Below are 27,535 nucleotides of genomic sequence, written 5' to 3'. Positions count from 1 at the left end.
GAAACTTTTCTCTCCCAAGGTTTGAGTAGACCATGACTACTCTCCCTTATTAACCCCCCTTAAATGGGCTATTCCATGCCTGGCCGTTGACGCGCATCCCTGAGGACCGAACCAATTGTCACAGAAATGAGAAGACATACACTACCCCCAATTAACATCCGTTAACGGTAATATTCTCCCGAAATTAGATAACTATCAGAATTTATTATTATAAGTTATCTAATCTATTTTTTCCCCACACTGCTGTTGGAATAGATGTCCACTTATTACAATCTATCTCCCCTCTCTCAGCATTAATGGGATACTCCTGAAAGAGGCTGCAGAATTAGCATATCAGAGGGGAGAATAACAGCGCCACCTAGTTTTAGGTGAGACATAAATACAGTACTGTAGTGCGAAAGAGTTGCGATGAGCTACAAGCATTGGAGGTTTATCGGCTGTGTGTGTTAAAGGTATTTAAAAACTGCATGTAGAACCTGCCCAGGTCGAAATTACCAGTGTTATTCAATTCAATAATGTAAGCAACAACAACAACAACAACAATCCTAATCTTCTCTCTGATAAATTGTGGAAATGCTGTAACAGGCATGGTGGGAGCATGGGAGACTTATGACTGGCTCTCAGTGTTTTAATTGAAAACCCTTTCTAATTATTTTTAAAATACCAAAATTAGAACGTCACGGATGTAGCACACCTGTTCCAAGTGATAATTCCACTGTGGAGGCCCTTGAGAGCATACCCTTATTGCAACAAAAGTGCTGTTTTACACTTATTCAACCAAGTGAAAAGTGTGACTTCATCTCCTGCTAGCTGTAAAATCCACCAGACACAATCAAGCTAAAGTTCAGCACATACAATACTGAACTGATTTCTCTGGGATAGAATTAAGAAGGTGCTCCCAGTACAATGATTTAGGCCTAAATACCCTTGATTTTGGCTTGACTGCTCAATCTGCTTCCATGTTGTTTCATTCATTCCACAGTGGTACCTCAGGTTACATACGCTTCAGGTTACAGACTCTGCTAACCCAGAAATCGTGCTTCAGGCTAAGAACTATGCTTCAGGATGAGAACAGAAATCATGTTCCGGCAGCATGGCGGCAGCAGGAGGCCCCATTAGCTAAAGTGGTGCTTTAGGTTAAGAACAGTTTCAGGTTAAGTACGGACCTCCGGAACAAATTAAGTACTTAACCCGAGGTACCACTGTATTGCACTCAGTGGTGTAGTGGAGCAGGAACAAGCGACTCCACTTGCTTTACAGCAGGGATGATGATGTTATCTCCTGGGGTGCCTTTTGGCAATCCTCTGCATGCTAAATAAGCAAACATTTCTGAGAAAGAAACCTTCCAAATAAACACAGCAGAGGAAGAGAAGGGTTACATTAGCATACATGGCTAATGATTAAACTGCCACTTCTATTTTGAAAAATCCCCTTGTTATAAGATAACAAGATGTCACAAAATAGCAAGCAAACTTTTGAGTTCACAAGAAGACTTAATCATGCTGGATGTCAAATAAAGCAAAGAAGGGGGTGGAATGCTGGTTTCTGATGGTAGCTTAGAGAAGGGAGCTTCGTGCATTGCTTCCTGCTTTGCTAGTTCCAGTTCTGACTGTTTCAGCCTCAGTGGTGGGGCAAAGAGCAACCACTCCATAGAGTGCCTCCCTTACTGATCTGGAAGTGGGGCAGATAACAATATCCAGGTAAGGGCTGGTCCTGACACATAGCTCTTTGCATAAGCTGGTAGCTTGATATCAACTGATATATTGTCCACATGACGCAGAAAGCTGTCTGTGGACAAATGCCGGCCTCCTCGGCCTGAAAGCGGTCATGAGTGCAGTAGCCCATAGTCAAATTTGACTGAACTTAACCATCCAGGGTCCTTTACCTATTATATTATGTAGTATGCATGGGAGCTTGTAAAGCTTTATTAAGTTGCAAGTACTAAACATGGAAGCATCAAATAATAAGATAAATGTTGGAAGTGTTGCTGTTAGAGCAGGGACTGCCATCATTTCACACATGGTTCTATTTTAAGGTAAAGGTACCCCTGCCCGACAGGGCCAGTCATGACCGACTCTAGGGTTTCGCGCTCATCTCACTCTAGAGGCCGGGAGCCGGCGCTGTCCGAAGACACTTCCGGGTCACGTGGCCAGCGTGACGAAGCTGCATCTGGCAAGCCAGCAGCAGTGCCGCACACGGAAACGCCGTTTACCTTCCCGTTATAAAGCAGCCCTATTTATCTACTTGCACTTAGGGGTGCTTTCGAACTGCTAGGTTGACAGGAGCTGGGACCGGACTACGGGAGCTCACCCCGCTGCGGGGATTCGAACTGCCGACCTTACGATCAGCAAGTACTAGGCACTGAGGTTTTACCCACAGCGCCACCCGCGTCCCAGTTCTATTTTACTCTTGTCTTAAAGAAATGCAGTTGTAACATGACTTGTATTTTGGTTGATGCAGCATAAATTTGGGAATCTTCATAATTTCTACACATTCCAGCAGATGGCAGCAACTGTTTCAGTATATGATATAATACAGCCTGTTTAAAACGGAGGTTTAGCCACTTGGCTGACTCCAGATTGCCACTATTTTGCAAGAGGGATTCAAGTGCATGCTGGAAGGTTAGGTTTGCACAGTTAAAGTGGATTAATGGGTTCTGTCACCCTAGCACAACAAATCAAAATTTTAAAAGAATCAGCTTTAATTTTTATTTTTTGTAAATCGTTTTGATTGGATTTCATAAATGTACAGCAAAATTTAAGCATACAATTAAATCCAAGCATACAGTCATACCACCCCCCATACCACCTCCCCAGACTTTTTGAAGTTTGGAAATGATGGGGAAATGGATCATAGAATCATAGAAAAGTACATTGAAAATGCATTGAAAAGTGTGGGATGAACAATTAACCAACAGAATGATATCTGAATACCTTATGAGCAAATCAGGATTAATGCAGGATGAATGTTCATTGTTGTAAAACCATCCTGCAAAAAATATCAAAACAAATGCTCAATGAAATCCAGACATAATTTAACCTTTCTGTCTGCTTTGTGTAAGCAAATGAGGATGAGTGTTCAATAAACAAGTCATCTAGAGAGGGCTAGAGAAGATTCAAACTATGGCTAAGAAATTGTTCCCCTAAAGAATATGTGGTTTACTTGACACCATGTGATGCGGCTTCTTTGCTTAAGTAATTTGAGTTTCTCTTACTAAATTGACTTCCTACCTAAAGACCTCTGCACTTAGTCCTTCCTGCTATCTGCATATTGCATACTATAATTTGACTTGATCATAGACTTCATTCTTCTATTATATGGTTAATCTACCAGGAATGCCTCCATGCAGTGGGATGGTCTATGTTCCTTAATCCTTTATCAGTGCTGCCCTTTCTTTGATTCTGTAATCGGGAACCTTCCTTTATATACCAGTATGTTGAAAGCGAGCCTGAAGGTTTATCCATACGTCTAGCTTTCCTTCTAATCATCTAATTGGGTTTCGCACAGGCCCCATTACAATTGTGCAGGAACATAATGGCATCAAAAGAAATGCTAATCACACCGTTGAAAATCTGGTTCCACTCCTTCAATTTCTCCTTGTTTCTCCTTCTCCCCCACCCCCCCTGTATGTGCTATATAATTTTCCTTTGAAAAAGACATAACTCAGCAATCTGCTGACACTCCCAAGTCTCCCTCCTCAGCCCTCTACAATGCAACTCATAGATGGAACTCACAAATCATTTGGAAGCTATTCCTTGGTTGAGCAGAGCTGGAGCTGAACAAAAGGAGGTCACCCCATCCCAGTCCCCTCACCCTCTGTGGAATGGCAGGAATTTCTCCACACTCTATAGTCTGGGGGAGTAATGGCATCGGTGGATGGCTGATTGTTTTTACATCTAAAGCCTGTGCAAGGCCCCAGCTTAGCGCCTGTCAACTGCGGGGGTATTAACCCTAGATCTCTCAGAGTTAATAGAAATCTTGAATACTAGGGAGACAATGGAGGAGGCAATGGCCCTGCCCTTTATTTTACGAACAGTTTTCCTTTGAGTTGAAAAGAAATGCCGGCTGGCTGAGCATTAATCTTGCTCACCTGATACCAGGAACGTGTTCTGGTAGGTTCTTGAGGGTCTCTCTCTGCCTTCATCAGTTTTTCTTCAATTTATTTCCTGATAGAGACCACTGATTTAATATATCAATCTGAGTAACATGGTTTCAAAAAATGGGTTGGACCCAGACTAACCACTGGAGGACTTTTGCTAACTGCTAAAAGGCAGAAGAGAGAAGAGGAGATTTTCAGCGTTACCTCCTTCCTCCCGCAGCCTCTTGTGTCACAGTGTCCCCCACTGAAATTTGCACCAGAAGGTTGGTGGATCCTCAATAACAAGTTGAGAGGTGGCATGGGTCTGCAGGGTAGGAAAATGATAAAAAAATTGTCTTCTCCTCCTTCTGCACGCAGGAGCATCCATTTAGCAGAACCTCCCCTAGATCAGAATCTGCAAATGGAAGTTGCCAGTCTGCTCATGGAGGGAAAACGCTAGATCCAACTCACCTTTCATTAAATTCCTGTTTGTGGAATGCTCTCCTCAGGGAGGTTCCTCTGGCACCTTCATTATACATCTTTAGGTGTCAGGTGTTGTTCCTCTTCAACCAAGCCTTTGGCTGATGACTATTTTACGGCATTTAAATGTGTTTGTGTTTTGTTTTAGTTTCAGGTATTTATTTTGTGCTTTTGTCCTGTATTTTTAGCTTGTGAATCACCCTGAGACTTTCGGATGAAGGGCAGTGTTTAAATTTTAATAATAATAATAATAATAATAATAATAATAATAATAATAATACAGTTGATCTATGGTTCTGCAATAATTGTAGTTGTCAAGATGAGCAATAGAGCTAGAAGGCAGGGTTGCTTATGTAGCAGCAAATTAAAAACTTTCTCTTTCCTCTACCATCTTGATTCAGAGGCAAGATACAGGATACACAGCTTTATGCTATATGTAAACTGCTATTAGACTATTTTGTAAACGGTTTTGCATTATTATTTTTTACAACCATGCAGGATAGAAAGTTTATTAAATAAATAAATATGGTATCAAGGCTGGGGAAGCGAGGAGGGAATCAGAGAACAACAGACGAAATATCTCTGTGTGAGAAGGTGATAGGTAAGAAAGCCTTACTATTTCTAGTGAACTAGCTAAAAATACATGGGCAATTTTTTGAAACTCTACACACAGTCCTGTTTCAAGGACTCAATGGGTCTTTTTCTTTTCTTACCTTTTGGCGGTATTGGTGTAGTCTGCCATTCCAGGAAATATCAATGAATTAAGAACCAGTAACTTTGACTATTTGGAATGGAAGGTCATACTGGGTATATGTGGAAAGGTCATTTCCTTGGATTTGCAATAAAGCCTCAGAGCTGCCCTATAATCTCAGCATTACAAGGTGCTAATCTCCACCCAAACCGAAAGAGGCCTGGTCTAGGAGCAGGTATTAACAATGACCTCCATACTCTTAATATTTAAGTAAACATATGGCCTTACTTAAAAGGGCAAGTAATGTTTTCCTACTTTTCTAAAGATAAACTTGGTTTGTAGAACTCCACTTTCCAAAGTGCAGCAAAATTGACATAAAATGAATTCATTCCGCAGGTGAGGATCTCCAGTAGCAACACATAATCTCATTATTATTCTGCTAAACTTTCCAAAAATATTGTGTGCAGTACTTTAGGGACATAAGTGGAACATTTCTTGGTATTTCCAGACTAAAAACCTGACACCAAAAGGATGTGAGGAGACCTAAGGGAAAACAGCCCTAGCTTCAAAATGTGCAAGGAACATGCTTGCCTATAATGGAAAATGCAAGTGTCCTTAACCAGGCACATTCTTCATAGCTGGCATGGCATGAGAATGCACACAGTACTTTGCAGACTGAGAAATACCTTACTGTATGTTATGTTACTGTCTCGGTTTGCATTCGTTATTTCATTGCAAGTCTGTTCATCCAGAGGTACATAGTGTCGATCTGTTTAAAACATCCTTTGTTTTTGTGGCATTCTTGCTGTGCAGGATACTGTATTTTGGGAGCATAGAAAGAAGCAGAATGTGAGATATTAATGTCTTTCACCAGATATCAGGTTTCATGATAGGAGACTCCAGGTGTTAGATCAACTGGCAACTTGTAAAATTTGGATTTTTGTAAGATCCTGAAGGCAGAAAATATAAAAGGCAGCAGGTAGTTGCAGAGGTAGCTTCTAAAAGGCACTTCCAGCATCCTGTTACTAGTACAGACCGCAAACCTCCATTCTCAGGCTGGACCTGAAGAGCTATGACTAGCGGAAGAAACTGGTCCAATCTGACTCACTATCAAAAATAATACTATTTATGAGGAACGTGTTGGCTATTTTCACATGGCTCAGATAAGGATTTCTCCTAAAGGAAATGCAAATATACACATCTTAATAGAGAAAAACATCTACCAAGGATTTTACAGAAGGGCAAGATTCTGAGAGCTTTTGCTACATTAACCAGTTTCATGCACACACATAAGCTATCCTTGTTACCTTAATTAAGACATATACACATTTAATTAAATAACGTGCAGATACATTTATGTCATGTACCACATGGGATCTGATGGCAGGGTTTGGGTTTAAAGGATTTTCCATACTGCATCAATGGCCAGCAAATGTAGAGCAGTGGCCAGATTGGCATAGACTATCCAGGGTGTAAGGCAATGCCATTCCAAGGCATGCTGTTTAATTATATTTTGTGACTTACCATTATATCCCACCGTTCTTCCATCATAGAGTTCAAAGCAACATACCTAGGGTTCCAAAGTGATTGCTCATACACACACTGAGCCAGACCCCAAACTGCTTAATTTCTGAAATTTTACTTTATCATATACCGTCAGACCATGCACTGAAACTAACAGATATCTCTTTGGAGATGTTAGGAACTGAACCCGCCTCAATAACATGCAAAGTTGGTGTTCTACAGCCTAATTTATGGCTTCTCCTCAGCTAATGTGCTACTGGTGGCTGTTTTCCAGGGCCCTTATTTTGTTGTTGTTCATCAGTCGTAAGTAATTATAAGGGAAAGGATTTTGGCAAACCATCGTTTTTTACCGCTGTATCCTCAGGCAATCCACAACCTTGCACTGTCGATAATGTTTGCCCTGTAGCACATTCCAAAATGACTCTTTCAAGTGAAGAGATAAGCAATCTTCCTGGACTGTTTTTGACAAGTGCCCACCTGAATTAACCCAGGCATGTATTGCTCCGTTCCAGAACTCTTTCAGATCTTCAACATTAAAGTGTGTGTGTGTTTGTGTGTGTGTGTTTGTTTGTCTGTTTGTGTTTGTTTGGTCAGTCTTCTGTGAATGTGTGATGCCAGGTTAAAGTTAAAATAAACTGTAGACAAAGCTTTGAATAAATTTTGTTCTGGCAGCTTCTGTTTCAGTTTCACATCTGAGCTCAGGTCCCTCCTGTTCCAGAGCACAGACCTCTCAGCCTATAAATCTTCCAAGTCCAAATCCCAAAGGATAGTAGTGTGTGTGTGTTTGCGCCACATCCCCTCCCTCCTGCAGTGGCTGGCAATATTAGAAGTCGCAACTGGCCATGCTGTGTGTGTGTCTGTGTGCATGTGTGTTTCCTGCAGGTGCTCAAAAGGAAATCGAGTTCCTCTGTAGTCTCCAATGACTTGAAGGTGTAATAAAGGTTGACGTCCCAGGAGAGCTGTGAGCAAGCAAGTTTATATACTGCTTTAATGAGCTCAGTCGGTCTTTCTGATGAAGTTAATTTCATTTTTTCCCCTTCATCTGGTTCATACAGTTGACACAGATATTTCATCTTAAGTGCTCTGCAGCTTTCAGTATGAGGCTATACTTTACATTAGTTTGTTTACTGCTTTGTAGCCGGGCTTTCCCACCTATGCCCCTACTTGTCTGGTGATGAATTAAACACCAATGGGAAAACAAAACTCTATCCCTTTGCGCCGAGTCTGAAGAGAGCTTGTCTACCACTTAATTCTTTTTTATTATGTTTGTATTCTGCCCTTCCTCAGTAGAATCCCCCCCCCTTTGTCCTCAAACAATCCCATAAAGGTAGGTTAGACCAGTGTTTCCCAACCTTGGGCCTCCAGCTGTTTTTGAACTACAATTCCCATCATCCCTGACCACTGGTCTTGCTAGCTAGGGATGATGGGAGTTGTAGGCCAAAAACAGCTGGAGGCCCAAGGTTGGGAAACACTGGGTTAGACTGAGAAATAGTAATTGTCTCAGGGTTAACTAATAAGCTTCATGACTAAGCCATGCATGTAGTGGTTAGAGAGTCAGACTAGGACCTGGGAGACCAGGGTTCAAATCTCCACTAGGCCATGAAGCTAAATTTGGGCCTTGGGCCAGCCTCTTGGCCTAACCTACCTCACAGGTTTGTTGTGCAGATTAAATGTAGGCAGGGGTGGGGATCATGTATACCACCTTGGGCTCCTTGAAGGAAAAGGTGGGATATAAATGCAATAAATTAAATAAAACCAGGAGTGATATTTAGTGTTGGTCATATTCATAGTAGACCCACTGATATCAATTTACTTAAATCCACTTATTTCAGTGCATATATTCTCAGTATGACTTAGTGAGATATCACCTATATCCACCACATGTACTACCAACCTTACTGTATGCTTGTGAAACTTGGACCAGTTACAGACGCCATCTCTAACTTTTTGAAATGTTCCATCAACAGTATCTCCGAAGAATCTTAAACATCACTTGGGAAGACAGGCGAACTAATATCAGCGTACTGGATGAAGCAAAGATCACCAGTGTTGAAGCAATTTTGTGCGGATGCGGATGCCTGATGATCGTCTTCCAAAGCAACTACTCTCTTCCGAACTTAAAAATGGAAAGTGTAATGCTGGTGGTCAACAAAAGAGGTTTAAAGACTGTCTCAAGGCAAATCTAAAAAAATGTAGTATAAACACCGACAACTGGGAAACATTTTTATAATTAATCTGAATATATTTGGGTTTCCTTGGTACATATGCCAGACATTTTTGGCTAAGTCCCAGATAAAGGGGCATATAACATCATCATAATCAAACATACATTTGGATTCTGTGATTTAGACACCCAACATTATGAGACTGGTCTTTAAAAGTTTGAATGTGGAAGTTTTATACATCTCTTCTGATCCTTGCACCCTGATTTTGAAATTGTTGTTGTTGTTGCATTTATAAACTGCCCTATACCCACAGGTCTCAGGGTGGTTTACATTATCGACACATGTATAATTCTGTATGATGATACAGTGGTACCTCGGGTTAAGAACTTAATTCATTCCAGAGGTCCGTTCTTAACCTGAAACTGTTCTTAACCTGAGACACCACTTTAGCTAATGGGTCTTCCCGCTGCCGCTGTGCTGCCGCTGTGCTGCCGCTGCACGATTTCTGTTCTCATCCTGAAGCAAAGTTCTTAACCCGAGGTACTATTTCTGGGTTAGCAGAGTCTGTAACCTGAAGCACCTGTAACCTGAAGCGTATGTAACCCGAGGTACCACTGTAGTATGTTCCTTTCAATCTTATTTCCAAATTGCTTCCAGCCTAATGTAATATTGATTAGCAGACATTAGGGCAAATCCTTTAAGAACATGGAATAATGTGTTTTATTGCATGCTGTAACAAATCCCCTGTTGTCTTTGTCCATGGAGTTTTCTTGGCAGGGATACTTGCCGGTTCCTGCTCCAGGTGGATCACATTTGGTCAAAACTCTCCACTATGACCTGTCCATCTTGGGTGGCCCTGCATGGCATACTCATAGCTTCTCTGAGTTATTCAAGCCCCTTCGCCACGGTAAGGCAGTGATCCATGAAGAGGAACTATACCAGAAAGAAATGGATGTCTTGTATACCCCAGGTAGTGTGGTTGCTGACCTTGAGCCAGACATCCTGGAGAGTGAAGTCAAAAGGGCCTTAGAAAGCATTGCTAATAACAAGGCCAGTGGAAGTGATGATATTCCAGCTGAACTATTTAAAAATTTAAAAGATGATGCTGTTAAGGTGCTACACTCAATATGCCAGCAAATTTGGAAAACTCAGCAGTGGCCAGAGGATTGGAGAAGATCAGTCTACATCCCAATCTCAAAGAAGGGAAGTGCCAAAGAATGCTCCAACTACCGCACAATTGCACTCATTTCACACGCTAGCAAGGTTATGCTTAAAATTCTACAAGGCAGGCTTAAGCAGTATGTGGACTGAGGACTCCCAGAAGTGCAAGCTGGATTTCGAAGGGGCAGAGGAACCAGAGACCAAATCACAGACATGTTCTGGATTATGGAGAAAGCTAGAGAGTTCCAGAAAGACATCTACTTCTGCTTCATTAACTATGCAAAAGCCTTTGACTGTGTCAACCACAGCAAACTATGGCAAGTTCTTAAAGAAACGGGAGTGCCTGATCACCTCATCTGTCTCCTGAGAAATCTCTATGTGGGACAAGAAGCTACAGTTAGAACTGGATATGGAACAACTGATTGGTTCAAAATTGGGAAAGGAGTACGGCAAGGCTGTATATTGTCCCCCTGCTTATTTAACTTATATGCAGAATTCATCATGTGAAAGGCTGGGCTGGATGATTCCCAAGCCGGAATTAAGATCGCTGGAAGAAACATCAACAACCTCAGATATGCAGATGACACAACCTTGATGGCAGAAAGTGAGGAGGAATTAAAGAACCTTTTAATGAGGGTGAAAGAGGAGAGCGCAAAATATGGTCTGAAGCTCAACATCAAAAAAAGGAAGATCATGGCCACTGGTCCCATCACCTCCTGGCAAATAGAAGGGGAAGAAATGGAGGCAGTGAGAGGTTTTACTTTTTGGGGGCTCCATGATCACTGCAGATGGTGACAGCAGTCACGAAATTAAAAGACGCCTGCTTCTTGGGAGAAAGGCGATGGCAAACCTAGACAGCATCTTAAAAAGCAGAGACATCACCTTACCAACAAAGGTCCGCATAGTTAAAGCCATGGTTTTCCCAGTAGTGATGTATGGAAGTGAGAGCTGGACCATAAAGAAGGCTGATCGCCGAAGAATTGATGCTTTTGAATTATGGTGCTGGAGGAGACTCTTGAGAGTCCCATGGACTGCAAGAAGATCAAACGTATCCATTCTTAAGGAAATCAGCCCTGAGTGCTCACTGGAAGGACAGATCGTGAAGCTGAGGCTCCAATACTTTGGCCACCTCATGAGAAGAGAAGACTCCCTGGAAAAGACCCTGATGCTGGGAAAGATGGAGGGCACAAGGAGAACGGGACGACAGAGGACGAGATGGTTGGACAATGTTCTCGAAGCTACAAACATGAGTCTGACCAAACTGCGGGAGGCAGTGGAAGACAGGAGTGCCTGGCGTGCTCTGGTCCATGGGGTCACGAAGAGTCAGACATGACTAAACGACTAAACAACAGCAACAAATCCCCTGCACCCAATTGTAGCAAAAGCAGCCCAGTTCCTCTGGAGTGAGCATGTAGAAATTGTACCCTACCACAAAATCAGATGCTGTTAAGTTGTGTTTAATTCTGCAGCCTGGAGCACACCATTTCCCCATAAATTTCAATACAAATATCAGATGATAAATGGATCTGATATGCTGTGGACTCTTGACTTTTCCACTTGCCTCCCTCATAACAATGAGCACAGTGTGTGTGGTAGCATCCATTTTAGGTGGATGTAGTAATACAAAGCAAAACCTGTTGTGAATAAGCCATTACTTTTGCCCCAAGAACCCTCCAGTTAGAAACATCTAGACACAGCCGTTTGGAAAATCCCAGCATGGCCTTCTTGACATTCTGCTTCCCTGCAAGTTCCAAGTCTCCATAAACTAATGATCACAAAGATAATAATCAATGGCATCCCTTTCTAGATTAGAGTTGCCAGCCACATTTTTAAAAAAATAGTTCTAGGGATTACTTCTTTAGTAAATGTGGAGCAGGCAGCTTGCAACCCCAACAGCTTTCCCATCACCAACTTTCCAGACTAGGAATGTTATTCGGCCAGCATATTGGGGGTCAGCATCAAATGCTTCTTTTGAGCTGAAGATGGCTCTCTTTCCCACTATGGAACCACATGGAATCTTCATATACCTGTATAGGGAATTATTTTCTATGTGTCTCTTATACTTCAAGAAGTTAAGGGACGCCTGGGTGAACAAATGCAGTAGACTAAAGCAGTAGCCTGTATGCTTTTCAGACCTTGCATGTAGATGCTTTCATTTTTTCACCCTACATTTGTGTGGTGGATTGTGCTTCTTTACCCTGTGACCCAATAGTGTGTTCTGACCTTGAAGACCAGGGGATTAGAGAGCAGGATTCCTATATCACTGTGTAGAAGAGGAAATGTTTCAGTCCTGCTGCACTATGACACAACAAGCTGTAATTCCCTCTTCTGTGCAGCTGTTAGGGTGGTCAGTTACGTATCACCAAAAAGCAAAGAAATGTATCATCAGAAGAAGAGGACAAAACAGGACGGACATTTGCTTAAAATATATGCATATGCTGATTTACGTACACAAATTTAGAAAGGATTGCTATCGCTTAAATAGGAATGCAGTACATCTCACCATAGTGGGGAGGACTGCTTGTGACCTGTTCACCTACACGGTCTACTGCTCAGTCTGTTGTTGATGGAAAACTTCAAGGTTCCTGCTCTCCCTTCCTATGGTTCTTTACCTTGAATCCAAAATAGCACCAGAAACTTATTCCAACAGTGAACACCTTTAAAAATGAGACTGTCCTCTGTAAAGTAGGTCACATGAGTATCCTAACAACTATTCAAGGAACAGGAGCCCTGTCCTACTTTGTGACTGGTCACATAGGGCAAGAGACCTAAATCAAAGCTGCTGTACCAGAGTCTTCTATCCAAGTAGTGTGCTATATGTCTGCTGTCTGGATCTTATACATAGGCTTCAGCCAGGTTGTTCCTCTTGCCATAGTGAAATTATTTGACAGCACTAAATTCTGGGGAATTCATTATTCTTACTACATTTGCTCCTTTTACGCCCACACCCACACAAACCTTGAGTTCAGCAAATTGTGATAGTTCTGCTATTACATGACAGAGGAATGGCAGGCATCGGCCTTGATTATGAATAAGATAAATGGTAGTTATAAGAACAAGAGAATACTGTGCTTTTTTCCCCTATTATGTGGCATAAATCAGAGCTGGGATTAGCAGGACAAGGAGAAAATGTGTGCATGTATCTGCAAGTTTGGATGACTGTTTCTGTGTACTTGCACTGAGCATTGGCAGGAGAAGAAAGAGCTGGGAATGAATGTAGATGTTTAGAGTCTCAAAATATGTTAATGCTCCCATTATTTTTAGGCATATTTACCTGGGAGTAAGCTTTTAGGTCCAACTCAAGATGAAGGGCAAGAGGGCACCTCTCGTACTCTGTGGACTGGCAGCTGAATCTTGTTTCAGCAATGACAACGGAACAGTGTCCAGGCTAGCTTATGGGATGCAGGGCATGTGGGACATACAGCTCCAGGGCTAGCCCAACACATTTTGTTACCTGAGGTGAAGGACAAAATGGCGCCTCCTGCCTTTTACCATGTACAAAAGCTGACCAGGCTGTATTACACTGGTGATGGAGCAGCTTCCTTCCCTGCTTCTGAGGCAGCAGACTTGTTTAGAGTGGTCAGGGTAGACCAATATAGACCTTTGCTTGTCCACACTTCAGCAATGTTTCCTGGGAATTCTCTTAGAAGAGCTTAGTAATACATACATTTGGTCAGGTCAATGCCCCTAGGTAACATTTTCCCCTTTAAAGTGCTGTCTCAGTGCCTAGGTAAGTGCAGTTGAAAGGGTTTTATTGTAGCTATTTTTTTTCTAAGGGCTGTACATACATCATCTTGAAGAAACCATGTTTGGAAATTTAAAAAAAAACAAAACACCCAACCTCTAATAGCTCCATTCTGAATGTTGAATCTAGCAGTGGCATTTGTGAAAGTGACAAAATATTTGCGCAGTTGGCTTTAGTCCTGGCCAGAGCTTCTGGAAATAAACAGATGTCTTGTTAAGCAGAATAGAGGTGGGGAAGGAAAACGCAAGGGGAAAATGTCTTGACATATTACACAACGTGTGCAAATAAAATCACAGGTTTTCTACAGGGTGAGAAAACTCAGGAATTAATACTCCTCTTTGGGATTTGGAGTCAATCCTGAATGGAATCATGCTGATCACGTCTTCCAGAATGTCTGAGGGCCACTTCCTGTGTTACCTTTTCCTACACTGTCTTAAATTATTGTAGGGAATGGCCAGAAAAGGGATAACTATGCCTGGCTTTATAATGCACAGATAGGGAGGGGGATTGAAGCTGCCCATCAGCTGTTAGTACCTGGACAGCAGACTGAGCAGACATGTAGTCTTTCTCCACTATTTCTGTTCAAATTATAATAATTGTATCTATACAGCTGTTTGCATCCATACATATAAATTAGCATATGCAAGTCTTATGCAAATTGACACCCTTTTTGTCATTTTTTGGGGGGGGGGATGGGGAGTTGCTTTTCTTCTTCTTTTGGAGATGCTGCCCTATTCAGTTCTTGCCCAAATACTTCCAAACCTGTGATTGATTTGTTTTGTTTTTTGGTGATTTTGCTATTTTACATTGTTTTGATTCATCCAGCGAAGTTGGTGTCAAATTTATTGCTCTGCTTTCCTTTGGACCACATCAGTAAGGCCAAGAGTGGGGTCTTGTCATCTGGGCAGCCTAGGACCTCTCTAGCACCCCGGGGAGGTCACTTCGGTGCTGGTAACACGGCAGTTTGATTTCACTCCAGGAGGTGCACTCCATTGTCTCTTGAGACAGATAGATGCCAACAACAATACAAAAAGGAAATGTTTTGATTTGTTGATCTTTGCTATTGTTGTGAGTTGCTTTGAGCTCAACTTGGTTGGGAAAATGGCATAAACATATTAGATGCTAGCAAAATCAAATCTTTGCAACCATATGGACTAGAAACTTGCTTTCCTCACCTCATTAAAACTGATAGATAGCTGAATTCTGGACCCAATAGTGCATTCTGAGCTTTGTGCTTGCATGCCATTGCACATATACACCACACTGCCCTTATGCTAGATTGTATGACAGCTGCCACAGTACATACTGCAGAGATTCACCCAGGATGCAATCTCTAATCTCAACTTTGAAAGTTCACCCTTTCACTTATTATCCTGGCTTATGGAGCCTAACCATGACAACATGTGAAATTAACACCCTTAGTTACAGTGCAATCCTATCCCTGTTTAGCCTCACTGATTTCAATGGGTTTTCCCCAAGGAAATATTCAGTGTGATGTTCTTCTTTTGAGGTTAAGGGTGACAAATTCTATAACATGACAAGAGGCAAAGTATAAGGATTTCTAGCTAAGCCTATGCTAAAAAGGCTAATGGACTGAGCTCATCTTTTAAAAAATAAGCAGGTATTTTCCCACAAATACACTTCTATATAAGATAAAGCATTGAATAAAATTATTACAAGTCAGCCTAAATACTGCATTCAAGTTTATGATGCAAAAACTTAATCAGAACTTTCTCAGGTCAGATTAAGGTCATAAACATATTTGAAAACATTGCTGAGCACAACTAGAAAATATATATTATTAGAGCAAAAGAGGGAAACGAAAATTAGAGGTAGTCAAGTTATGCCATTTGCTTTTTTGCATATTGTCTGTTTTAGCTGATTAAATGTAATTTTTGGTACGTGAAATTATAGGGTTACTAAATCCTATGATTTTATCTTGAGGACTTTTAGCTATTTCTTAGAGACAGTCTCACAAGATCTCAGCTTTCTTTTCTTCTTTTTTAATGGCCCCAGCCTTAAACACACCCTTGAGCAAATCTCACATTTCTAACCTTCCTGCTTGAGAAGAAAAACAAGATGTTATGACTGAAAAGAGACCCTAAAGTTTTAGAAAGTATAAAGCAAATAGCCTTTCTTTTAAAAATCTCATATTGATAAACCAATCCCATGGGCCCCACTCATGTTTTCTAGGACACTTGGAGTCAGCAGTCCTGCACTCAACACCTAATAACTGTTCTAGCTCCTATGTCAGCAAACAGGCATTCTGTTAGCTGCTTTTGGTCACTGTTTATAATTTCTGACTGCAAGTTGTTAAGAGCTATTGATTCATGAACCGCCTTTGAAAGGGATTATCTTCCAGACAGACCAAAAAGCAAACTTGGATGAAGTTTGCAGGCTCCCAGATATGTGGTCAGCCTTCAGTTTCACTTTATGTGAGGCAGGGAAAAACATGAACTTATGCTGCAGTGAGCCTTGTTGTAGCAGAGAACCTGTGGCCTGCTGGATGTTGCTGGACCTAAATTCCCACTATCTGTAACCACTGGTCATTCTGGCTGGGACTCATGGGTGTTGCAGCCCAACAACAACTCAGGAGCCACACTTGAGGTACAGTAAAGGACCCCTGACAGTTAAATCCAGTTGTGAAAGACTCTGGGGTTGCAGTGCTCATCTTGCTTTACTGGCCAAGGGAGCCGTTGTACAGCTTCCGGGTCATGTGGCCAGCATGACTAAGCCGCTTCTGGCGAACCAGAGCAGTGCACAGAAACTTTGGCCTGCCAGTTGTTGCTGAACTACAACTCCCACCAGCCCCTGCAACAATGGCCATTGGCTAGGGGTGATGGGAATGGTAGTTTAGCAACATATTCAGGACCAAATGTAGGAACAGCCTCAGGAGACACAGCCTGCTGGTTTAGGCTAAATTGAAGGAACGATCACAGCTATGACTGAGCAACCAGAAGATCCCAAATTCTATCCCTGACATCTCCCAATAAAACAAGGATGGAGAACCCGTGGCTCTCTAGCCAGTGTTCAGGGGTGATGGGGGCTGTAATTTTGACACCCACATGTTCTCCAACCCTGAGTTAAAAGAATTTTAGGAAGCATATTAGGGAAAGTCCTCTGCGTTAGCAATCAGTAATCTGATTCAGTGTAAGGGACCTGCTTGGGTTTAAACATTGGGTTTAAACATTAAATGCTTCAAACATTTCTGCATCAGAGCTAGAGCACAGGATTCAAGTGTTGCGGTAGATGCAGCCTTTCACTTTACATGCCATTATTTTCTTTCCCATGAATAGTACATTTGCAAGTGCAGAAGCTGAAGAAGAGGGAATGAGGGAAATCTCTTCAAGAGACTGCTGTTGCGACCTGACAGTTGTCTACAATAAGTTCTTGGAGCAAGTCCTGGGTTTAGTACCTGGTGTGCTGGCGGCTGGTAGCTCTCATGAATCCATTTACAGTAATTTGCATGTGTTTGGCCTATGAAAGCCATCCTCCACTTGCATACTGCTGGACCAGCTTTCCTTCCTCTCCAAAAGTGTGGTTAAAAGCAGCTCTCTCCAAGGAGTGAATGTGGTCTCATTTCTCTATTCATGTGCTTAGGTGAATGCCTTCATTTCAGTCTTACACTCATCTAGCCTGAGTTGTCGCTTTCTGAACTGCTGGACCCTTCCAATTCAGCAGAAATACATTGTTTTAATTGCATCATCTCCATCAGGGCCCATCCAATACATTTGGGCACATGAAGCAAGCCACAAAATGGTGTGTGTGTCCCCATCCACTAGGGACCAAGGAGGAGTGAAGAGCTACATCAGGAAAAGGGTGGGGTGAGGATCAAGTTAACCTTACCGAACGGTTGAAGTAGGAATCAAAGGCTATCGGCGGCGGGGGGGGGGGCATAGCTGTCAACTTTTCCCTTTTCTTGCAAGGAATCCTAATCAGAATAAGGGAATTTCCCTTAAAAAAAGGAAAACATTGACAGCTATGGGGGGGACTGGTCGGTCCGTGAATCAGTGTGTTTTTACATGAGTAGAATGTATACTTTTATTTAAAATGCATCTCTGGGTTATTTGCGGGGCATAGGAATTTGTTCATTTCCCCCCCAAAAAATATAGTCCGTCCTACTATGTGGTCTGAGGGGTAGTGGACTGGCCCATGGCTGAAAAAGGTTGCTGACCCCTGTGTTCTCTCCTGCTAGCCATTCTGCATCTGGGGTTCTTCTCAGCACCTCACCACACGGAAACTAGTGGTGCACACCACCCCAGTCTCTGAGCCAAGCATAGGCAAACCTCAGCACTCCAGGTGTTTGGGAATACAATTCCCATTATCCCTGACCAGTGGTCCCGTGATGGGAATTGTAGTCCCGAACATCTGGAGGACCGGAGTTTGTCTATGACTGCTCTGAGCAGTGCAGGATGCTAGGGTTTCCAGGTGCTTACTCTGGGGTCGGCTTCCTTCCTTCGAATGAGGGACAGTGGAGACTGTATACATACAACCTCAGCCTAAGATGAAGGGGCTCACAGCTTTACTACCCCAGAAGCTCTTGCTTTTCGCATAGCCCCAGCCTTGGATTCCAGCAGAAGTCAAGGACAGCTATGACTTCCTTGCTTCTTCCAACAACCTGCTTCTAGCCCAGCTCACAAACACAACTCTGTATTTGTCTTTGTCTTTCTCACTACCAGCCAGGTGAGCGAGGGGACTCACTCATTTGTCCTTTTTTGCATGAACAATCATGCTTAGGCCCATTAACTCACCAAGAAGCGGGCCTTGCTATTTCCACAACTGAATTCTCCATTAGACTGTAACCCTTGCTGGATCCAGGACCCAGTAATTACAAGGGATTCAGCCTTCATGCAGGCTAGCCCACCCCCAAACTCACAACACTATTCTTGTGGGGAGTACAATTGCCAATTAAAAGAATAACAACAATATCCTCAAAACAATATATCCCCATTCTGCCACAGGGATTGGCTTTTTCCCTGTGACTGCTCCTAAGAGGCTAAGGAGAACTAAATAATTTGGGTCTCATCTTGTCACTGAAAATGCTTTGAATTTGCACAGCCACAGCTGTGGGATAAAGTTCTGTGGTAAAGGAAGTCAGATCTGGTTTTTGCTCATAGTCTCTGAGCCCCTAAGCACATGTAGTCTGAAATAGATTTAATTGATTTCTCTTGGTCTTATTTCCAAGTAATTGTACCTAGGACTGCAGCCTTGGACAAGTTTCTCCATTCCTTAATCCAGCTGTAAAACTGGGACAATTTTCTCCTTTCTTCACTTTTTTTCCTTTGACGTGCACATTATTCCCTGTAATAACTGATTCTAAGGGCAAAGACTGCTATCTTATACCGCCTTATCTGGGTGTAAGCCCCATTAATTCCAGTGGGACTTAAACATGGTAGGATTGAGTGTTTCATCTTGACTATATTCCTCCTGTGAATTTTCCCTCTAAAATGAAGCCCCTCCAAAAGAAGTGGGACGTGAACTAGGGAGCTCTTGATTGCTCAGTGTTTCCTGTTGCATGTACAAGGGCCAACATTGATGCCAAAATCCAGCATCGCCTGAGCTCTGCGAGTGCGGCTTTCTCCCAGTTGAAGTGCAGAGTGTTTGAGGACTGGAACATTCGCAGGGAAACCAAAATCCTTCTTTACAAGGCTATTGTACTACCAACCTTACTATATGCTTGTGAAACATGGACCACTTATAAACGCCACCTCAACCCCTCGAAAGATTCCATCAACGATGTCTCCAACATTTTTTACACATACTTGGGAAGACAGGAGAACTAATATCAGCGTACTAGAAGAAGCAAAGATCACCAGTGTTGAAGCAATGATTCTTCAGCATCAACTTCCTTGGACTGGTCATGTTGTGCGGATGCCTGATGATCGTATTCCAAAGCAACTATTCTGAACTTAAAAATGGAAAGCGTAATGCTGGTGGTCAACAAAAGAGGTTTAAAGACTGTCTCAAGGCAAATCTTTAAAAATGTAGTATAAGCACTGACAACAGGGAAACACTGGCCAGCAAGCGCTCCAGTTGGAGAACAGCCTTTACCAAAGGTGTCATGGGCTTTGAAGACACTCGAACTCAGGACGCAAGGGAGAAACATGCTAAGAGGAAGGCACTCTTGGCAAATCCACACCGTGATCAACTCCCACCCGGAAACCAATGCCCCCACTGTGGAAGGACATGTGGATCTAGAATTGGCTTCCACAGTCACTTACAGACTCATTGTTAAAACCAGAAGACAATCTTGCTTGGCTACAAGTAATCGCCAAAGAAAGAAGAAGACAACTCTTTAAAAGCATGTGCTGTTTCTAGTTATGTGTAAAGGCTTATTGTAAAATGGCAAAGCAGACAAGAATTGTCAGGTTAGATCAGAATTTGGCCTTAATTGGTGGCCAGCATTGAAGTGCTAGATAAAATGCAGAGTGATCCAACATTTATTCTGAGGCTTGGGGACACCATAAACATCTTTCTTCACTAATAGCTTTTGATGGACCTGTCCATAAATTTGTCTTACCCTTTTAAAAATCCTGTTCTACACAGTCTTGACCTTAGCAAATCCCCATGGCAATTTGTTCTACATATATGAACTGCACTGTATAAAAACACACACCTTTCCAATAAGGGTGTCTTGTTCATGGGCTGCATTCACATAATTACTGATCTCACAGATTTTTGTCAGATGGTGTAGCATTTTCTTCCAAAGCTAAGAATCCCTTTATTCTTCCATTTCTCCTTGTATGGGAGATATTCCACTTACCAGATCATTTTTACTGACCTTCCCAATCATTTTTCCTGTATGAATTTTGGCATGGAAATACTCTAGACAGCATTAAAGGGAAAGGATGTGACCATCAATGGATGCTGAGATGTTGTTTACAGTGAATTCTGAAACTAATGCTCACAGACCAGTACTAAAGCCCTCAGTACTGTCAACTACGATTGGGATCAGGCAAAAGTATTTCCTAACCTGAGTTTGAGATTGCCACTTGAAGTTGTCCCTATCACTGTAAACTGTTCATATCACTACATCTAAATAAGAAATTAATCTACACCCTGAGAATAAGGCTCCTTTCATGCCTTTCTGTATCTCATTCAAGACTTTAAAGGCACAGGAAACTGTCAGTTAAATGTGACTACACTACCTAAAATCATTTTCACCTAGGATCTTCTGCTTGCAAGGGATATGCTGAGCTTTGACTCCTCCTTCTAAATAGTCGCAATAAATGGCAAGACTTTTCTCAGGGGGGGGGGGAGTGCAGGTGTATGTAACTCATCCGCCCGATTCCTTTGGAGCTGTGTGTCCCAAATGCAAAGAGCCAAGATCAGCTGCTGGTGTGATTCAGCAAAGTTTCATTGCTTTCATCACACATTAAAGACAATTAACATCAGATGAGGCTCAGACTGCCCAGCCTATTTAGAATCAATATTTTAATCCTATTGACTTCCCTATGGAGTGGCAGCTGGCTCTCTCAGTGCATCTATTGATTCTGAATTTGATTGTGGAGTGCAATGCTAATACCCTGTGTTTTCCTAGCTAGTGTTATGTATGTAGCTGTTTAGTGTTTTGGCATTTGATTGCATGTAATACTGTGGATATAAGCCTGCTTTATGAGTGTTTACACTAGTGTGTAAATGTGTAATTTATAACTTCAGCATATAAATCAACATAGTTAAAGGTCTTGTCCCTTGTGCCTTGAAGTCTGTTTCCAGATTTAGAAGAAATGTGTTTGTTTTTTTTAAAAAAAATACTGTTTAGTTTTCCTCTAGTTGCGGTGTATGGAGGGAGTCATATACTGCTCTGAACTAAAGCAGGCAGCAGCAAAATCAGCCAACCAACCATCATTGGTTAAAGCAAAGTTACATCCATGTAAAAGAAAAATGAGTATTTTTTTATCCAAAAATGTTGGGGCAACAACTTGTCAGAAAATTTAATATTTACACAATGAATGGCTTCCTATTTGGATCTTTCAGTGGTGTTGTCATGGCCCCAGGGGTTTCTCTTGTTGAGCCAACATGATTCTCATACTGAGACCCAGCTGTGGGGTGACGTTTAATATTTGAGAGAATAAACCAGCTGAGTTTTGTATCAGCACTTCACCCAGAGTTACTTTGCTCATCTAAAAAGTCCATAAAGGAGGCATTTTTACATCTATCATTTGAACCTCTTACCACAAAAACCGCCTTCAAATGTGCACCTTCAAGTGTGGGAACCACTTGCACACTGCACCACCCGACATCGCTGGTGAATAATGTTAACCATGTAGGGAGGGATGACTGCATGAGTTTGACCCATCCAATGGCCCCTCTCCCTCTTAGAAGAGCATTGATTGCAATGGGGGCGGGGGACTCAGAGCCCACCCCTGTGATCATGTTATTTGCACATGGCCTGTTTCACAACAAGTTTACACCACACAGAAGTGTCTCCCACGCTGCTGGTTACATATGCAAAGGGGAATGAAGTCTGTTTCATATCAGGGGCAAACACTCTAGCAAGGAGCAAGCTAACCAAATACTGTATGTATTCCCGGGATGTGTTTAATAGCACCCAGCAAGAGGCACTCCAGTAACCACAATGATTCTCTTTAAAAGGAGGCAGCTCAAAGAGCTGGAACGGGGGTATAAACCCACAAGGGCAAAGTTGTTGTAAGACAACGTTGTCACTGAGACTTGTAACACCACCACCATGAAGATTCCTTGCATCCTTGAATATGGGCTTGGAGAGACATGAATTTAAACTTTCTACTCAGTCATTGGCACCCTTGCTGGTCTTGTAATTTCATCTTCTCTAGGCATCTGCTTCCCGTTTGTAAAATGGGTTGTTACAATGATGAATGATGCATCATAATTGCAATGACGAAGGATATGCTTGTTAACATCTACTTTCGTATGAAAAAGTGCTGCAAATGATAAAAGATGAGGCAGAAAATATGCAAAGAGATCTCTGACTTTTTACACCTCTTGCTTTTAGTCATTATTGCCAAAGGAGACTGAATCATTTAAAAAGATATTTTTAACATCAGACAACTCGGAGGTTTTAGAGTTGGGTGTCATCAGCATGCAGATGACATCTCTCTTCAATCTGATTCAAATGAGGCAGAGAAAATGCTAGTTTAGAGGAGTTTGGAAACAGTAACAGGTCAGGTGATGTTTAATAGAGAAGCTCATAGAACCAGCCATGCCACTGAAGATTGCCATTCACTGACATAGGTGTACAAATTGCAGCCCCTTCTGAACAGAGAAAACCTAGCCACAGTTATCCCTGCTCTAGTAAACCTCTGGTTAGATCACTATGATGCATTGTACAAAGGGCTGCTCATGAAGGCTGGGAACTCCAGTTACTCCAAAACGCAGCTGCTACGGTACCAACTGGGACTGGTCATTGGCAACATATCTCACCTGTGCTTAAAGGGCTGCACTTTCTCTCACTCAGACTCTGAGTAAGTTTCAGAGTGCTGATGCTTACTTTAATAGCCCTGCATGGCTTGGGATCTAGATACCTGAAGAACCATTTATTCCATTATCTTTGGAGACCCTCTTCTGAGTGTCTCCACCATCTAAAACAAGCTGAGTGGTGGGTACGGAGTGGGAGCAGCAATATCTATCTAAGTGTGTGTGTGTGTACTCTGGAGCTATTTACTGATGGGCATAAATTAATTAAACAAATAAAATAAAATAACAAGTGAAAGGATATAAGAAGAATCCTGCTGCACTGGATCAAAGCTCCATGTACAATGCAATTCTAGACATGTCTACTCAATAGTAAACCCCAGAGAGATCAAGAGGGCTAACTTCCAGGTAAATGGGTACAGGGTTACAGCTTGGGAGTAGTACTCTGTTTTCAGTAGTGGTGATCTGGATGCCTCTGGAAGACCCACAAGTTGGCTATGTAGGGAACAACCCTCTCCTGTTGTTTGTCCCCCAGGAGCATATTGCTCCTATAGGTAAGGTAAAGGTAAAGGACCCTTGGATAGTTAAGTCCAGTCAAAGATGGGGGTGATGCCCATCTTGCTTTCAAGCTGAAGGAGCCAGTGTTTGTCCACAGACAGCTTTCTGGGTCATTTGGCCAGCATGACTAAACTGCTTCTGGCACAATGGAACACCGTGACGGAAACCAGAGCGCATGGAAATGCCATTTACCTTCCCATCGCAGCGGTACTTATTTATCTACTTGCACTAGTGTGCTTTGAAGCACACCATGTGCTATAAGTGCCATGTGCTTTAAGTGCATGGTGTGCACATTGCCTGTTTACCACTTTTTTTTTGGAAGGGGAGCCTAAAATCACAGGAGGCATATATTCCACTGTTGCAGAGGGGGGCTGCTTAGAACCAAAAGAAAGCAACAATGAAAAGGATAGAAAAGTTATAGGGGATAATAGCAGGAGATGGAATAGACTTATTAGAATTCTTTCCTCCTTTAAAGAAAAAAAAATGATATTCATGGAGCCACATTCCATACAGCACTGACTCCAAATAGACACAAGGAGGGAAGACAAGATGCAGAAGTCTCTGGGATAGTAGGGAGCGGGTTTCTCCCATCCCTACTTGGAGATGGCAGCAACTGAACCCGGAAACCTCTGCATACAAAGCAGATGCTCTACCACAAAATGCCAACTCTGAGTACCTCTGAATCCCAGGTGCTGGGAGGGACATAGGGGGAGAGGCAGGGTTTGGTCTTCATAGCTTATGGGTTTCCTGGAGGCATCTGGATGACAGCTGTGGGAAACAGGTTGCTAGATTGGTCTTTGGACTGATCCAGGGTATAGTCTTCACACAAAGCTACATCCTTGCTGAAGCTAAGCTGGTCTGGTCAGTTTCTGAATGGGGAGAACTATATGTGGCTTTGGGCTCTATGAGATAGAAGCATCCTTGGGCTTTCAGAAGAAAGGCAGGATATAATTGTAAGAAAACTAATACTGAAAAAAGAAGCCTTGTTAGAAGGGCTCCATGTTGACACCGAAGTTTGAAGGTATCTGAGCCATACATTTGCTTGACTCAAGTTTCGGTGCTGTGGTGCATGGGCCGTTAGTCCTGCTGGCTCCAAGTCTCCACATGCATTCATGCCAGCAATAGGAAGCATCTGCTGTCAACGTGATCCCACAAGGTCAAAGGTAGGACGTACAGCACCGCTGACTTCCGCAACCTGATAGTGCAAAAGATTTTTGTTTCCTGGAAAACCCTTCTTCGCTTGCTGCTGCTAGTTTGCCCCTCCCCCGCACCAATTCTTCCTGCAAAAAATTCCCGGCAACAACGGACTGCGGTTAAGTGCTGGGGGGAAATAAAGCGACATTTATCACAACAGATGGGCTGCTGAGAGAATGATGTTTGGATTCCCGCAACAACTAAGTAACAACTGCATCAGCCCATGATCTCTGACATTTCAGCACACTTTCCGACTCTGACCTTTTCCCCAGCAGCTACAAAATGGTTGTTGTCTCCACTCCCGTTGGTTCTTCTCTGTGGCTATTGACAGATATAGAATGGAAATCTCACAGTACGAGCTATTCAAGATTCTTCAGAGATTAGAGCTGTTGATGGAAATTCATGTAAACATCCTAAAAACAATAAAGGAAATAGTTTTGATTTTCCACATTATTCATAAATAATCTATGAATGGGATGGGGAGAGGGGAAATAGGGTGCATCTGTGTTACGCATAGGCTTGCATATGTTAAGGATGTGTCCATGCTAAGTGGTGTGTGTGTGACTGCATGTCTTTGTGTGGCACCACACTCTGGGAATTTGATTTCATGGTAATGTGGCCCTTGGCCCCCAAAAGATTATTATCTCATTGCCAAAACTCCACCAGTTATTCTGACTAAATTGATTACCATGTGTGTGTGTGTGTGTGTGTGTGTGTGTGTCTGTGTGTGTGTAAAAGGGAGTGGGTGGCGCTGTGGTCTAAACCACTGAGCCTCTTGGGCTTGCCGATCAGAAGGTTGGCAGTTTAAATCCATGTGACAGGGTGAGCTCCCATTGCACTGTCCCAGCTCCTACCAACCAGAATACTGGGAAAGGTAGTTTGTTAAAGGTGATGTGAATTGTAGCTCTGTGAGAGGTAAGCCACAGTTTCCAGGATTATTTGGAGGAAGTCTTGTGTAAGAACATGTTGCACATTTATTGCTGGGATGGATGAGCATTTGTATTTCATGGTTTTAAATGTGATAAAACAATTTAAAAAATACAATATATTTTATGTACCCAGAGAAATCCCTTTTTGCTTGCAAATACTGCTTTGCCCACTCAGTTCTTCTTGCAAGCTCTCTCTCTCTCTTTCTCCCCATCCTACCTTTGTCTTTCTATACCTATAATCAACTTGATAGGTATAGTCCCCTGGGATAGTCCCCTGGGATACTGCTGGGTCCTACTGCTATTGATTCTTATTGCGTTGCTATTGATTGTAAAGAGCTGAAGTTGGCCTAGAGCTAAACACTTTTCTAGTGTTAAGGCAATCAGCACATGATCTTCAACTTGCTGAGGTCTAGGTTCTTATGTCATGTTGACTGAATGGCAACAAAATCAATATTATTGATTTTCCTCCAGCCGCTTTGTTACATGTGTTCCTTCAGCTCATCTTTGCGCTATCTGATTACACAGCTGATCCTATTTGATCCAGCGGGATGAGATCTATTCTGACAGCTGTGAAGCAGGAACTCCAAAAATGGGCCATTAGAATTCTTATTGTTGTCCCATGTAACCCCTGCCCTCTAAAATAAGGGGCAGAAGTGGTAATGGACATGATATCTTGAAATGTGGGACATCACATTGCAAAGCCTGCAAACTCAGTCCCCAGGTAGTGCAATCTCTGTTTGTTTTAACAAATTTTAGTCCATCTTTTCATATTCAGCTCTGAAGGCAGCTGATGAAAGAGCTTCTCACAACATCCAGAATCATTCTGTTGTTAAGTCTTCTATGTCAGAGCTTTCCAAACTTTTCATGTTGGTGACACACTTTTTAGACATGCATCATTTTGTGACACAGTAATTCAGCTTTGCATTATTTCACGACACGATAATTCAATTCTACTAACAAACTGGACGTTAAACTAGCCCCTTTCCAGCCCCGGGAGGAGCGTGAGGAGTGTTTGTGTGACACACCTACACACTGCAGCCGACACACTAATGTGTCACGACACACAGTTTGGAAAACTCTGTTCTATGTTGTCTTGTGTGTGACATTTCTGACCTCCCCTTTACTAATTCTCTCTTCTTAACATGAGTATTTCCGTAACTGCTGGTAGTTGTCACAGAAATAGTTCAAAGTAGGGGTTAGGATCATTTGCATGAATTGGGATAGGGTGCTGAGGGCTGCATTGGGGACCTGCATTGACATGATATGGTTCTTGGACCTTACATTTGACACCTCCGATTTAGATGCGTCATCTTTTTTTCCATTTGTTTTTCAAGTGCAAAACTTCACATTGGCTAGATATTTTTAAAAGAACTCTTTCCCACTTTCTGCCTTGCGTGAGCAAGCTTGAAATGTACAAATTAATAGTAGGACAGAAGTTCAAAGGCCACTTTAGCAATAACTACTACATATTTCATGACAGGGACCATGATGTCATCTCTTGGGCACTGCTTGGCAGGACTCTGCATGCCAGATAAGCTTTTGCAGGGAGAAATCCACCCAATAAGCCAGATAGAGGAGGAGGTAAGTTACATTAACATATGTGTCTTATAGTTGAAA

The 27,535-nt window shown here is 42.4% G+C and overlaps 1 long non-coding RNA gene across 1 annotated transcript; it reads left to right on the top strand.

The window, feature by feature from the left end:
• Nucleotides 1–7: 7 nt before the first annotated feature.
• Nucleotides 8–27,500, top strand: LOC309372264. The gene is made up of 3 exons (XR_014169439.1): nucleotides 8–167; nucleotides 292–368; nucleotides 27,399–27,500. It is a non-coding gene; the product is annotated as an uncharacterized lncRNA (long non-coding RNA).
• Nucleotides 27,501–27,535: the final 35 nt, after the last annotated feature.

The sequence above is a fragment of the Podarcis melisellensis genome, assembly GCF_964234715.1.
Source record: "Podarcis melisellensis genome assembly, chromosome: 6".
NCBI lineage: Eukaryota > Metazoa > Chordata > Lepidosauria > Squamata > Lacertidae > Podarcis > Podarcis melisellensis.
The sequence above is the reverse complement of the archived record's forward strand: the minus strand, read 5'-3'. Positions and strand labels throughout refer to the sequence as shown.